Source organism: Bombina bombina, chromosome 7 (assembly GCF_027579735.1).
Source record: "Bombina bombina isolate aBomBom1 chromosome 7, aBomBom1.pri, whole genome shotgun sequence".
In the NCBI taxonomy this organism is placed as follows: Eukaryota; Metazoa; Chordata; class Amphibia; order Anura; family Bombinatoridae; genus Bombina; species Bombina bombina.
Window position 1 is genome coordinate 479,149,063 of NC_069505.1, and position 14,209 is coordinate 479,163,271.

Here is a 14,209-nt window from a genome sequence, read left to right on the forward strand (position 1 = left end):
CCACCCCCTCCTCCTACAGACCCTTAGCTATTTTGGCCTCTGTGACACCGCTCTTTCCTGGATTCCCTTCTATCTTTCTCACAGGTCTTTTTCGGTGTCATTTGCCGGTGACTCCTCCTCTCCAATGCCTCTGTCTGTTGGAGTACCTCAAGGATCTGTTCTGGGTCCTCTACTCTTCGCCATTTATACATCTTCGCTGGGTAAACTTATCAACAGTTATGGCTTCAAATATCACTTCTATGCTGATGACACCCAGATCTACCTCTCCACCCCTGCTCTCTCTCCCTCTGTCCTTTCTCATGTCAGCGACTGCTTATCTGGTATTTCTTCCTGGATGGCCTCTCACCACCTAAATATTAACATGTCCAAGACTGAGCTCCTTCTTATCCGCCCCTCAAGCTCTATGCTGACTTCTGACTTCTCTATCCCTGTTGACAACATCACCATTTCCCCATCGCCCCAAGTTCGCTGCCTCAGAGTTAAACTAAACTCACATCTATCCTTCGTCCCCCATATCCAATCGCTTTCTAAATCCTGCCACAACCATCTACGCAATATTTCCAAGATTCAACCTTTTCTGAGGGCTAACACCACTAAGCTAAAAATCCACTCCCTTGTTATTTCCCAAATTGACTACTGCAAAAACCTACTTACTGGCCTTCCTCTTTCCCGCCTCTCCCCCCTTAAATCCATCCTAAATGCCTCTGCCAGGCTGATCCACCTTTCCCTTCACTCTGTGTCTGCTGCACCTCTCTGCGAGTCCCTTCATTGGCTCCCCATTCACAGCAGAATTAAATTCAAAATTCTTACCCTTACATACAAAGCTCTCACCAACGCCGCTCCCCTCTACCTATCCTCTCTAATAAACAAGTATACTCCAGCCCATCCACTAAGATCCAACAATAACCTGCTCCTTGCACCCGCGACTATCACCTCTTCTCATGCTAGACTGCAGGACTTCTGTCGTGCTGCACCTACTCTCTGGAACACTCTCCCTCGTGTTGTCAGACTTTGCCCTAATCTTTCTTCCTTTAAATGCTCCCTGAAGACTATTCTGTTTAGAGAAGCCTACCACCCAACCCAATAATACTTACCTAACAACATTTCCCTCATCTAACTCTGCATTAACATCTTTCTCAATCTTGCAGTCCTCACCTCCTGTTTCTCAACCTCCTTCCCTTCTAGATTGTAAGTTCCCACGGGAATAGGGCCCTCAATTCCTCCTGCATGTGTTTGTAAATTTCATCCTGTCTCCTACAAGTTTTTTTATCATTGTTTTATCTAAATGAATTGTATCCATGGACAGCGCTGCGGAATATGTTGGTGCTTCATAAATAAAGTATAATAAAAATAATAATACACATATACATATATATATATATATATATATATATATATATATATATATATATATATATATATATACATACACATACAATATTGATTTTGGGAAGAGACCTATAATCTTTCTATATCATATTGAAAAAGCCCCTAAAGCAAATTCCCAATAAAAGGAAAATACTGCTGCAGAGTGCAGACCCTTAAAATAATTATGAATAAGACCTTAAAAGAAAGATATGGATAAAACAGATAATCTTCTTTATATCCAAAAGTAAGGGAATTCAGCACTCTTTTTATTTGGAAAAATAGGGCATTTTATTTTGTGATTTAAATTTCAAACATCCACCTGTTTGCAAGATATCCTCCTAACAAAGGTTACTACAAACCCATCACTACATAGAAATCAAATTATTCAACATTTGATACATAATCATCATACCATAACATCCTAAAATAATCTAAACTGCTAACAAGACTAATGCCATTAAAAAGTGTATGCATGTTAATACTAAACAATATTACTTTGTTGCAAGCAATATTAGCATACTGTCACTTTAAGGAAAACACAAAACTTTGATGCACATTATAATGGAAATGTTCCCTTTTCATCAAAGGCAGTCCCATGAAAATAATGAGGTGCACCTCATTTTTATATATGAAACTCTCATAAGGAATTTAAAGCTGGGGTACATTTTAGAGACTTTAAGCCTGCTGACCGCAGTTTCCACTGCACTTAAGGTCTATAGACTGCTTCTTTTTTGTATAAATAAAAAGAGAGAAGCGCTCAACCTGGGATCGAACAATAGCATAATAGCTTGTTCTATGGCTAGTTACCACCATAGAAGCAGCCTCTTTTTGCTCAATATGTGCCTTTCACAGAGAAGAACTTTCCTGTAGCATATCAGTCTGATCCTGACTTCACAGTACAGTCCAGCACCGAAATACCAGGCAATCCTTCTCTGAACAAGAGAATCAGCAAAACCCCAGACGTACGTTTCTGCCTATTGTGGGCCTCGTCAGTGAGGTGCAGCCATATCCCTCTAGGCACACTGAGCAACGGGTCCACGTCTGGATTCCCGCATCACACTTAGGGAGACTTCCCTAAGTGTCATAATTTGCATAAATAAAAAGAGAGAAGCGCTCAACCTGGGAACGAACAATAGCATAATAGCTTGTTCTATGGCTAGTTACCACCCTAGAAGCAGCCTCTTTTTGCTCAATATGTGCCTTTCACAGAGAAGAACTTTCCTGTAGCATATCAGTCTGATCCTGACTTCACAGTACAGTCCAGCACCGAAATACCAGGCAATCCTTCTCTGAACGAGAGAAACAGCAAAACCTGGGAACAAACAATAGCCCACAATAGGCCGAAACGTACGTCTGGGGTTTTGCTGTTTCTCTCGTTCAGAGAGGGATTGCCTGGTATTTCGGTGCTGGACTGTACTGTGAAGTCAGGATCAGACTGATATGCTACAGGAAAGTTCTTCTCTGTGAAAGGCACATATTGAGCAAAAAGAGGCTGCTTCTAGGGTGGTAACTAGCCATAGAACAAGCTATTATGCTATTGTTCGTTCCCAGGTTGAGCGCTTCTCTCTTTTTATTTATGCAAATTATGACACTTAGAGAAGTCTCCCTAAGTGTGATGCGGGAATCCAGACGTGGACCCGTTGCTCAGTATGCCTAGAGGGATATGGCTGCACCTCATTGACGAGGCCCACAATAGGCCGAAACGTACGTCTGGGGTTTTGCTGTTTCTCTTGTTCAGAGAGGGATTGCCTGGTATTTCGGTGCTGGACTGTACTGTGAAGTCAGGATCAGACTGATATGCTTCAGGAAAGTTCTTCTCTGTGAAAGGCACATATTGAGCAAAAAGAGGCTGCTTCTAGGGTGGTAACTAGCCATAGAACAAGCTATTATGCTATTGTTCGTTCCCAGGTTGAGCGCTTCTCTCTTTTTATTTATGCAAATTATGACACTTAGAGAAGTCTCCCTAAGTGTGATGCGGGAATCCAGACGTGGACCCGTTGCTCAGTATGCCTAGAGGGATATGGCTGCACCTCACTGACGAGGCCCACAATAGGCCAAAATGATCAGCTGAGGTTGCTTCTCGGGCCTTTGACTTGGATCAAGTGCAGTTTTCTGTGCTTGGTCTTGGTTGAAAGATTTGCTGCCTGGAGACCTGCTCCTTCGGCCTGGGGTCCTTTCCCTTTGGGGTTTGGGCTCCTGCTGCTATTGGGGGGGTGGCTACTCCTTAGGCGTAGAGCAACTGGGTAGTAGGGCCGTCCCCTTGGCCTTGTGGCATCGTCCCTGGACTTCAGCCACATGCTGCTTTTGGGGGGGCGCTCTGAAATCCAGCCTAAAGAGGCAATAGGGAAAATATGGCTACCAATGTGCCAAATGTTCCCCATACACTTCGGGTGTTGATTTCTGAGGACTTTCGAGAGAAGATTGGTTTGGCTCATGTCCAGCAGGTGGTTTTGGAGGGTGTTTTGAAGATGCCAAGAGCAAGTTTGCATTGTGTTCAGTCATTCCCTTCAAGAGGGATTTTTGATGTGGCTTTCACCGATGAGCATTATTTACAGACCTGCTATCAACGGACTATTGATATGGCTGCTGCTCCAGAGTTGGTTGGCATGAAATTTGTTGCCTGTGTGCAGAGGGAGAGAAGAATCCCGGTGACAGTACATATGTACAATCCTTGGGTCACTGATGTGGAAATTCATCTGTTTCTTTGTCGCTACTTTGATGATGTTCAAGGAGGTAGCAAGCTGAAGAATCAGTTTGGGACTTTCAATGGAAAGCGCAGGTTCTGGGTGCGGTTTGTGCCAGATGAATTAGGTATTGGTGGAAAGAAACACCCTCCACAGACTTTCGCCATTGGTGGAAATATACTATGACATGCCTCTTTTTTGCCGTAGTTGCAACCTGTTTGGTCACATTGCTGAAAATTGCCCAGGTGCCAGATGTCGAAATTGTGGTGAGGAGGATCATCTTGTTGCCCACTGTAGTAAATGCTGGACCTGTGACCTGTGTGGTTCTTCAAGTCATCTGTGCAGGATGTGTCCTTTGATGATGTTTCAGGGGCTTGATAGAGTGAAGCCTTCCTATGCTGATGTTGCAAAAAAAACATCTTCAGTTGCAGTTGAGCCATCTGTGAATGAGGAGGAGGTCTCTGATGAGGCATTGAACTCTATATTACCTCTTTTGTGTAAGAAATCTGCAGTTGGCGTCCCTGTCGGAGAGGTGTCTGATGCTCCTGTGGTGGTTCCTGTGGCTGAGAAGGTAGAGGAAGCCCAATCTCATCTTCAGGAGGTGGATCTTGCTACATCTAATGTGATAGCTGCTTCAGATGTTCCTGAAGCCCTGTTGCCCAATTCTGTGGATGATACTGTTGCTGTTCCTGGGACAGAGAATTTTTCCTTCACTGAGTCATCTTGTGATGTTGCTCCTGATGCTGTTCTTGGTGAAGGGGAGAACATTGATTGGTCTGCTGTTGTGTCCTCTAGTTCTGAGGAGGATATGGACACTGAAGGGAAAAAATCTGCCTCCAAGCGAAAAAAAGATGCAGATTCTGATGGATGGGAGAGTCCTGATTTGAATCTTCCAGTAGTTAAGTGTGCAGATCCAGATACTACAAGTGATGCTGACTCTTTAATTTCAGAGTTTCCTTCTGTCTCTACTAAAGATGTTCCTTCTGACTCAAGCCAGTGTATAGGTGACTTTTCTGATGCCTCTTCTGTTGGATATCTAGATAAAAGAGATGTGAACCAACTTGCTGAAGTTACTGGTTATGAGGCTGGCAAGGGGGAGCCTAGGAGGTCGGAACGTCACAGAGGCAGATTTAAAGGATCTCCTTTGAGTCCTAAGAAAAAGAAAGGAAAGAAGAAGTCCTGATGTTATTTCTTTTTTGTTTTTCTTTAATTTATTTTTGTGATGTTTCTGACCATTTCTTCCCTTAATGTCAGGTGTATGACAACTATAGCAAGGAGTGCTGCAATTTTTAAATTATTATCTGTATGTTCTGCTAATATTTTTTGTTTGCAGGAATGTGGTCTATCTGAACATCCTAAATATGCTGACTGGGAATATGGTCCTAAAGTATGGTCTTGTTCTTCTGATAGGAATGGGGGGTGGGAGTTTTGTTTAAGGGGTTTAGTTTTTCTATCCTTAATGTAGTTCATATTGTCCCAGGTCAGGTACTTTTGGTTAGTTTTAGTTTTTGTGGGACTGTTTTTCGTTTGTTTAATGTATATGCTTCTCCAAATAGGGTAGAACGTTTGCTTAATTTTGAAACTTTAAAGTTTTTTCTGCCAGGTCGAGAGCCAACTTTTTTGGTTGGGGATTTTAATTGTATTATTAAGAATGGGGACAGAGAGGGTGGGAGTGATTGTAGGGTGGATAGCTCAGGGAAGTTTTTACTTGATTTGCTTAAATCTTTTGGTTTGAAGGATGCCTTCGGGTCGGTTTCTTTTTCAGGGGAGGGTTTTACTTTCTTTAGTGATAGTGGTGGGATAAAATCTTGAATTGATTTTTGTTTTTTATCTAAATTTTTATGTGTTGATGATTTTTCTTTAAAGCGGATGCCCTTTACGTATCATGCCCTTTTGATGTGTAAGGTGAATTGTGATTTGAAGATCAAGTATGGTAAGGGTGTTTGGAAACTGAATGTGGATTTGTTAGAAGATGAGAAGCTTAAGCGTCAGTTTGCTTGGATGTATGAAAGGTGGCGTGAAAGAAAATGTGATTTTAGTAATGTGCTTATGTGGTGGGAATGGTTGAAGGTGGAAATAAAGAGGTTTTTTATTAAGAAAGGCTGTGAGAAAGCTAGAATGGAAAGGGAGTTGTATGATAAATGGTATCTGAGGTTGTTGTATTTGTATGAATTGAGAAATTGTGGTATTGATGTGCATGAGGAAATTGCTGGAGCAAGAAAGATAATTAAAAAGTGTATGCATGAAAAATGAAAGAAAATTGTTTTTATGGCAAGATTGGAGAAAATGGAAAAGGATGAATCTTGTAGTAAATATTTTTCTAAGAAAGCTTTTGAAGGACTGGTTTTGTTAGTGTTTTTGATAAGGTTGAGTGTGAAGTTAATGGTACGGATGGTGTTTTGCGTGAAGTTCATGAGTTTTACAGTGAGCTGTATAAAGAAAAAACAAGAGATGTTTTATTGGAAAATGAGTTGTTGGAAAACATTGAGGTTAAGTTGGAAAAATATGATAATGATTTGTTAGAAAGGGATCTAAGTTTGGATGAGGTTGTTAGGAGCTTTAAGAATGGGAAGGTACCTGGTTGTGATGGTTTGCCTGTTGAATTTTATACTTGTTTTTGGAATTTGATTGGGGTTGATATGTTGGATGTTTGTAAGTTTGTTTTTAGAATGAATGTTTTGCCTGTTTCAATGAGGAAAGGTTTGATTGTTTTGTTATTTAAAAAGGGTGATAAGAGAGATCTGAGGAATTGGAGGCCGATTACGTTGTTGAATTTTGACTATAAGGTTATTGCAAAGGTGTTGGCAAATAGAATGCGTGGAGTGATTGGTAAGGTTGTGGGTGAAGAGAAAGTGTGTGCTGTTCCTGGGCATCAGATTTCTGAAAGTTTGTTGTTACTACGTGATGTACTGTGGTATGTGAGAGAGAGGATGAGGTCTGTTGCTGTTGCTATTGTGGATTTTGAAAAAGCGTATGATAGGGTAGTGCATGATTTTATGTTTCATGTTTTAGAACGTTTAGGTTTTTCTGGTAAGATTATTGGATGGTTTAAATGTTTGTATAGTGATATTGTGAGTCAAGTCCAGGTTAATGTTTTTTTGACTGAGGAATTTTGTGTTAAATCTGGAGTACGTCAAGGATGTCCTTTGTCTCCTATGTTATTTGTATGTGTCATTGAGCCATTATTAACTAGTTTGAGGAAGGATAAATTAGTTAGAGGTGTGAGTGTTCCTGGTAGTAATGGAAGGTGTTTAAAAGTGATTGGGTATATGGATGATGTGAGTGTGGTATGTGAGACTCAGGCTGGTTTGAGGAGGGTGAAAACTTTAGTTGAATGTTTTTGTATGGCAAGTGGTTTCAGAGTTAATTGGAATAAGTGTAAAGTTAAAGTTTTTGGTAATGATAGGGAGATTGATTCCTGTGGATGGCCTGTGACTGAAGGTGCAATTGAGGTGTTGGGTGTGAAATTTGATGTGGATTTAAAAGGCTTGGAAAGTTGGGAGAATGTTTTTGATAAAGTGAGTAGAAAACTTCAGTTTTGGTCTTTAAGGACTTTATCTTTGGAAGGAAAAATGTTAGTTATTAAATCGGTTTTGATCCCTATTATGTTATATTTGGCGTTAGTTTTTCCGCCACCTGAGAGGATTTTTCAGAGAATTTTGAGAGTGTTGTTTTCTTTTTTCTGGAGTTCTGGTATGGAGCGTTTGAAAAGAGATGTTGTTGTTAAGAGTAAGAATGTTGGTGGTAAGGGTTTTCCAAATGTGGAGAGATTTTTGGCTGTGAAATATGTTAGTAGGTGTGTGGTTCTGAGTGGTAAGGATAGCATGGCTGGTTGTATGGTAAAGTATGCTTGTGGAAATGTTTTAAGACGATATGGTTTATTTGAGATTGATAGAAAGAAACCGGTATGTTTTGCTGTTCCGTGGTTTTATGTAAGGGTGGAATGTTGGATAAAAAAATATGGTTTGAAAAATCACATGTTCTGGGTTCCGGTGGAGGTGGAGCAAGCAGGTGTACCTGAGCTCTGATCTCCAGTCCCACAGCTGCTGGCGGTGATCTTCGCGCCTCTCCCAAGCTTGGGAGTTTGCATCAGGACAGTTATTGTCAACACTCCTGGAACCCATTCAGCGGCACTTCACCCCGCTGTCAAGGCTGAGGAGCTGCTAAACATACCTTGTATTTAGACCCCTACAAAAGGATTATTGAAACGGACTTAAGTATCTTATCAATGTAAGAAAATATAAAACAATGACCTCCGTTTTCTCTTAATCTAACTCTACTGGGTCAGAAAGAGTCATAATTACAACTAACTTACAAACAGCAGAATACTGGCTTTATTCTGAATCTCCCGCTAAGCCACATTGTTCTCCCATTCCCCGCACCCCCGGCTCTCGCTCACCTGTCTCCTCCCTTCCACCTTCTTTAACGGCTCTTGCCGTAGAATCCTTGCTGCAGATAGAGACATATCATTTGCCTCTGGACTCTCCGTTTGATCCTGTTCCAGCTCTGGTTATTTCCTCGCCCTCCCCCTCTCCCACCGGTGCTGCGTGAGAGGGGGCTAGGGTAATCTCACACAGAAGTCAAGTGGCGGTATGTGACCGAGCCCACCGGCCTGCGAGACGGTCCCTTACTTGGATCCCTCCCCCTCCTCTCCCACCGCTGCTGCGTGAGAGGAGGGAGGTAAGCTGTGGAAGGCTGAACGTCGGGGAGCTCTAACGTAGAGCAAGTCCCTAGCACCTCAGGATACCAAGCAAGCCACTCCACACGAAACATCAACGGGAACACTACCAGCGGAAGATTGTGGAAGGAGGAGGTGAGTAATTGAACTATTCTTGAGGGGGTGCGCAGGGAGGATTTTTTTTCTGCGATAATAAACTTGGAGACATATACCTCCTACACTAAGGCCCATAAGTGAGAGAAAGTCAAGGAAAAAATAAAGAGAACTTTTGTCTCAAACGCCCCAAGAACTGAATTTAAGAGCAATCATTGCTGCCTAGAGCTCTTCTCCAAAAAAAGAGGAGAACAAAGAAGAGGGGGAAGGGGAGTGAAGATAAAGATAAGAAACACGAACTGTTAAATTACATGGAAACAATTCCCTAAAAAGTTTTGTTTAACTTTGAAAAGATGGACCTTAATTTTCTATTTTGCCTGCTTTTCATTAGAAATTAATAAGGTTTATGGTTTTGTTCTTTCCCTTGTTTCTTAGTTTTTCCCCCCGTGTTTTGGTCCGCACTTTATGTCTATTTAAAATCTGACAAATTACCCCTCCAGCAGAAAGCTAATATTGGAGCTCTAGCATAATTAAAAGGAACAGGTTTAATAATCCTATATTTAAGAACATATGCTTCCCTTACAGAAGCTAATGAGGAGGTCTTAAAAAGTGCTACATTGGTTAATTTTTGTCTGTTACAAATTTACTATATATAATCGGATATTGAGGCCTCAAGGTAATCCTTAGGGACCTGTTTGAAAAACGTTTTTTTCTAATTTACCTTACTGCCTTTTATAAGAGAATTTAAATGTATGATTCCTCTTTAAGCCCTTTATCCCTTATGGCAAGGTTGTAAACCTCCATTCCTGTTTCAGTACTTAAATTAATAAGACACTGCCGCTATGTTCTAGCCCTTACGCCTATACTGTCTGAAAATCAGAAACTTGGGGTGTATAGATAAAATCTACTTGGCTTGAATTTGTATAATGATGCTGTGCTAGAGACTACCTGTATCTTGAAAAATGTGTTCTTATATAAGCAAACCTTGAGAGTGAATTATTCTATTACCTTTAATTCCGGTTCCACAGAAATTTCTGCTCAGTTCAACTTAATTTATGACTGGTATGACCTAAGTCTGTAGAGGAGCAATCTTAAGTTTTAAGAAAATTGAAAAACTTATCTTGCTACATTGGTTAATTTTTGTTTGTTACAAATTAACTACATATAACTGGATATTGAGGGCTCAAGGTAATTCTTAGAAACCTGTTTGAAAAACGTATTTTTTTCCAGCTTACTTTACTGCCTCGTATAAGAGAATTTAAATGTATAAATCCTCTTTAAGCCTTCTATCCCCTTTGGAAAGGTTGTAAACCTCCATTCCTGATTTAGTAGTTAAATCAACAAGACACTGCCGCTATGCTCTAGCTTTCAGGCCTATACTGTTTGTAAATTAGAAACCTAGGTTGTATAGATAAAATCTACTTGGCCTGAATTTGTAAAATGATGTTGTACTAGAGACTATTTGTACCTTAGAAAAATGTGTTCTTATATAAGCAAACCTTGAGAGTGAATTACTCTATTACTTTTAATTTTGGCTTCACAGAAATTCTGCTCAGTTCAATTTAACGTATGACTTGTATGACCTAAGTTTATATATTTTTTTTTTTTTTCTTTACACATTGACTGGGGCAGGAGAGGGGGGAAAACAAAAATAACAGAGGAGCAACCCCAAGTTTTAAGAAAATTGTAAAACTCACCTTGAAAGGTGGCTCAAAGTGTTACAGGTATAGCTACTTATTTATTTTTTTCAAATTTGCCCTGTCATTGAATTAAAGCTCCCTGCTAACCTCTGACGAAAGATTATTACCAGCAAGATATATTTAGGGTAAAAAATATATACCCCCCCCCCCTACATAGGATAAGGAGAAAACCTCACCAAGGGCTACTACAAGTTTACTCAAATCCCTATCAAGCTAGAGGAGAAATAATTACACTCTAAGAAGTACTTAGTTAGAAGCTCCATTTAGGAGACAGGAGTATTAATCGGTGACTGCATTACAAAGTTTACACTTGTCTCATATGCTCTCACAATTGCACACAGATAGTTTTTGCAATTAAATTATCCTTACCACACTTATTACTTATATCACCACGGGCTTTTAGCCCTCTACACTGACTGGGCCCCGGTCCCCTAGATCACAATCTTTTCACTTCCTTGCACTATCACTGCCTCACTGTCCTATATTCAACAGACTGATCACTATCCAACACCCCCACAATCCTTTCCCCCTTTTTTTTTTTTTTTTTTTTTTTTTCACTTCACTAACTTAAAATAATTTTTTTTTGCACTTCCACCCCCAATCACGAGGTATATGGATAAATTTCTTTCTAACTCACTGAAAACACCCTCCCCAAATATGGCAGGAAGGCATAGATCAGAAAAAACTCAGTAGAGCAAGAGAATGAATATAGTGTATAACCACTTCTGACAGCTACTAGTATCGGATGTCAAACGGTAAACCAGCCTTCAAAAGGATTACAATATATCCGTTTCAAACACCGCAACTCGTGTTGCCGAGGTCAGTCCCCCCACTGCTGCCCAAGCATTTACCGGTATTTCTGTGGATCTGTACTGCACGGGTAGCTCGTACCTCATTCGAGTGCTCGTCCTTCCACCGGCTCTGCTGCTTGGCGTCCTCGTGGGTCTGGGAGCGTCTCTCCACTTTCGGCAAACGCCAAATCCTATTGGCTGGTTAGGGTGTCAATCAAAAGGAACTTCTCCGTGATAGGAATCGAGCTGTAAGTTCACCTGTAGCTGTAAGATGAAAACACACACCTCCCCACAGCACGATCATCCAGGGATCACTGGCAAATAGCATAAAGAGAAAATACGGCAATCCTGGAGATATAAGTAAAAAGTCTTTATTTCAACAATAATGTTTAAAAGCGAAAGGCACACACAAATAAAAGCAAGACAGGTGTGGCACTGTTTGGCTTACGCGTTTCGGCTTGGAGCCGTAGTCATAGTCAGGCTATGACTACGGCTCCAAGCCGAAACGCGTAAGCCAAACAGTGCCACACCTGTCTTGCTTTTATTTGTGTGTGCCTTTCGCTTTTAAAGATTATTGTTGAAATAAAGACTTTTTACTTATATCTCCAGGATTGCCGTATTTTCTCTTTATAGGAAGGCATAGAGACAGGAAACTTAAGAATGCACAGGACCCAGTCTCTGATCCTCAAACAACCCCTGCCAATACTGCAGTATCTTTAGAAACTCTTAACATGCAGACACTAGTATCTAATATTGCAGATGCACTTGCTCCTAAATTTGAGGTTCTTAAATTGGAAATCAAGATATTTCCTCCCTAACCCAAGAGATAAGGCATTTTTCGAATAGGTTGCAGGAAGTAGAGCAGAGGGGATCGGACCTGGAAGATCAAGCAACTTCACAGTGTTCTAAGTTAGAGTCCTCAACTAAAAATCTGCAAAAAATGATTGACAGGCTTGAAGACCTTGAAAACCGTTCCAGACGGAACAATCTAAGAATAATTGGCCTCCCTGAAAATAAACATTTTGAAGACCTTGATACTTTCATATCCGTTACACTTATTAAAGCTCTAAAAATCCCATCCACACATCCACCGATTATAATTGAAAGAGCTCATAGAATAGGTGCCCCCCGCTCTGATAGTAACAATAGCAGTAGACCTAGGCCGGTAATCACAAGACTACTTAACTACAAAGACAAAGATTTAATACTACAATACTTTCGTAAAAATCAACCAATTATGATCCAGGATAATAGAATTCTGATTTTTCAAGACTTTTCGGCAGACACAGCCCTTAGGAGGAGAGAGCTAGCACCAATTTGCACTAAATTCATCCAACAGGGGTATAGAGCGGCCCTGATCTATCCTGCAAAACTTAAAGTAGTGGTAAAAGGGATAACACACATAATTGAGGATGGTCCAACTGCAGAAAATCTCTTTAAGACCCTAGACACATAAGTATAAACCATGAATTGTGTAATCTTTTCTCAACATTCCTATAAGACAGGTGTATGGCAATGGCAGCTACATGGTTGGGGGATAAGATATCCCCCAAATTTTTTTCTTTTTTTTTTCTTTCCCCTTTACTCGTATTCCCTCCCTCCCCGATTCTCTCACAGTCTCCGCCTCACTATTTCTTAAACGCTTTAGAAAATTACAATGCAAAGGGTAGATAATTTTAAAATTATATCTTGGAACGTCGGGGGAATCTCGTCCCCCATCAAACGAAAGACATTCCTGACACACTTACGGAAAGCGAAAGCTGATATTGGATTAATACAAGAAACTCATTTAAATTCTGAGGAATCATTAAAATTAAAATCATCTTGGGTAAAGGAGGTTCTTGCTGCTCCGAGTTTTGGAAAGAAAAGGGGGGTTGCAATACTTATAGGTAAAAGAATACAAGTGGAGACTCTGTACTCTGAGGCTGATCCCGGGGGGAGGTATGTTGTGACTAAATTGAAAGTTGGCCAGATTAAATATACAATTTGCAACGTCTATGGCCCGAATAAAACTGACCCTGAGTTCTGGGATTCATTGCAGGCCAAGCTTCTTCTTATTAGTGAAGGCCATTTAATCTTGGGAGGGGACTTCAATATGGCCCCACATTGCCCGTTAGACAGACTCAGAAGAGATACTAAGCACCCAAAACAAAAGAAAGATAGTCTTGACTTTAAAATGATCAATAAAATTAAACAGATTCTTGCTGTACGGGATATTTGGAGATATCAGAATCCTGATATTCAGAATTTTACATGTTTATCTAAGGTTCACAAAACCTTATCAAGGATTGATTTGTTTCTAATTGACGATCGCTTAGGCTCAGCAAAGGTAAAAACAGAGATACTGCCAATTTTTCTATCAGATCATGGCCCCATCTCCCTTGAATTTAATTCTATTCAACCAAAATTAAAGAATGTGCGATTTTTTTTTCCTTATTATTTATCTACCGATTTGAAATTTAAAGAGTGGCTCAAGAATAAATTTAAGGATTACGTTCAATTTAATAATAACTATGTAGATCGTACAGATATCTTCTGGGAAACTGCCAAAGCAGTCCTCAGAGGGGAAATCATTGCATATTCCACTATACAAAATAGGAAAAGGAAGACAAGGGAGAAGGAAGCTTGCAACTCTGTGATCAACTCTTATAATCTTTATCTACTGGAAAGAACTCCCCTAAACTGGGCAAGATACATACGGGCTAAAGCAGCTAGAGATACTTTTTATCTAACTCAGGAAACTTACAATGAATTGAGACTACAAGCTAAATTGCACAAATTCGGAAATATGTCCGGGAAAATGCTAGCCAAATTAATTAAGAATGAGAACAAAAAACTTAACATTGACAAAATTCAGCATAATGGGAAACATCTATCTATCTAAGCCCGAAGAAA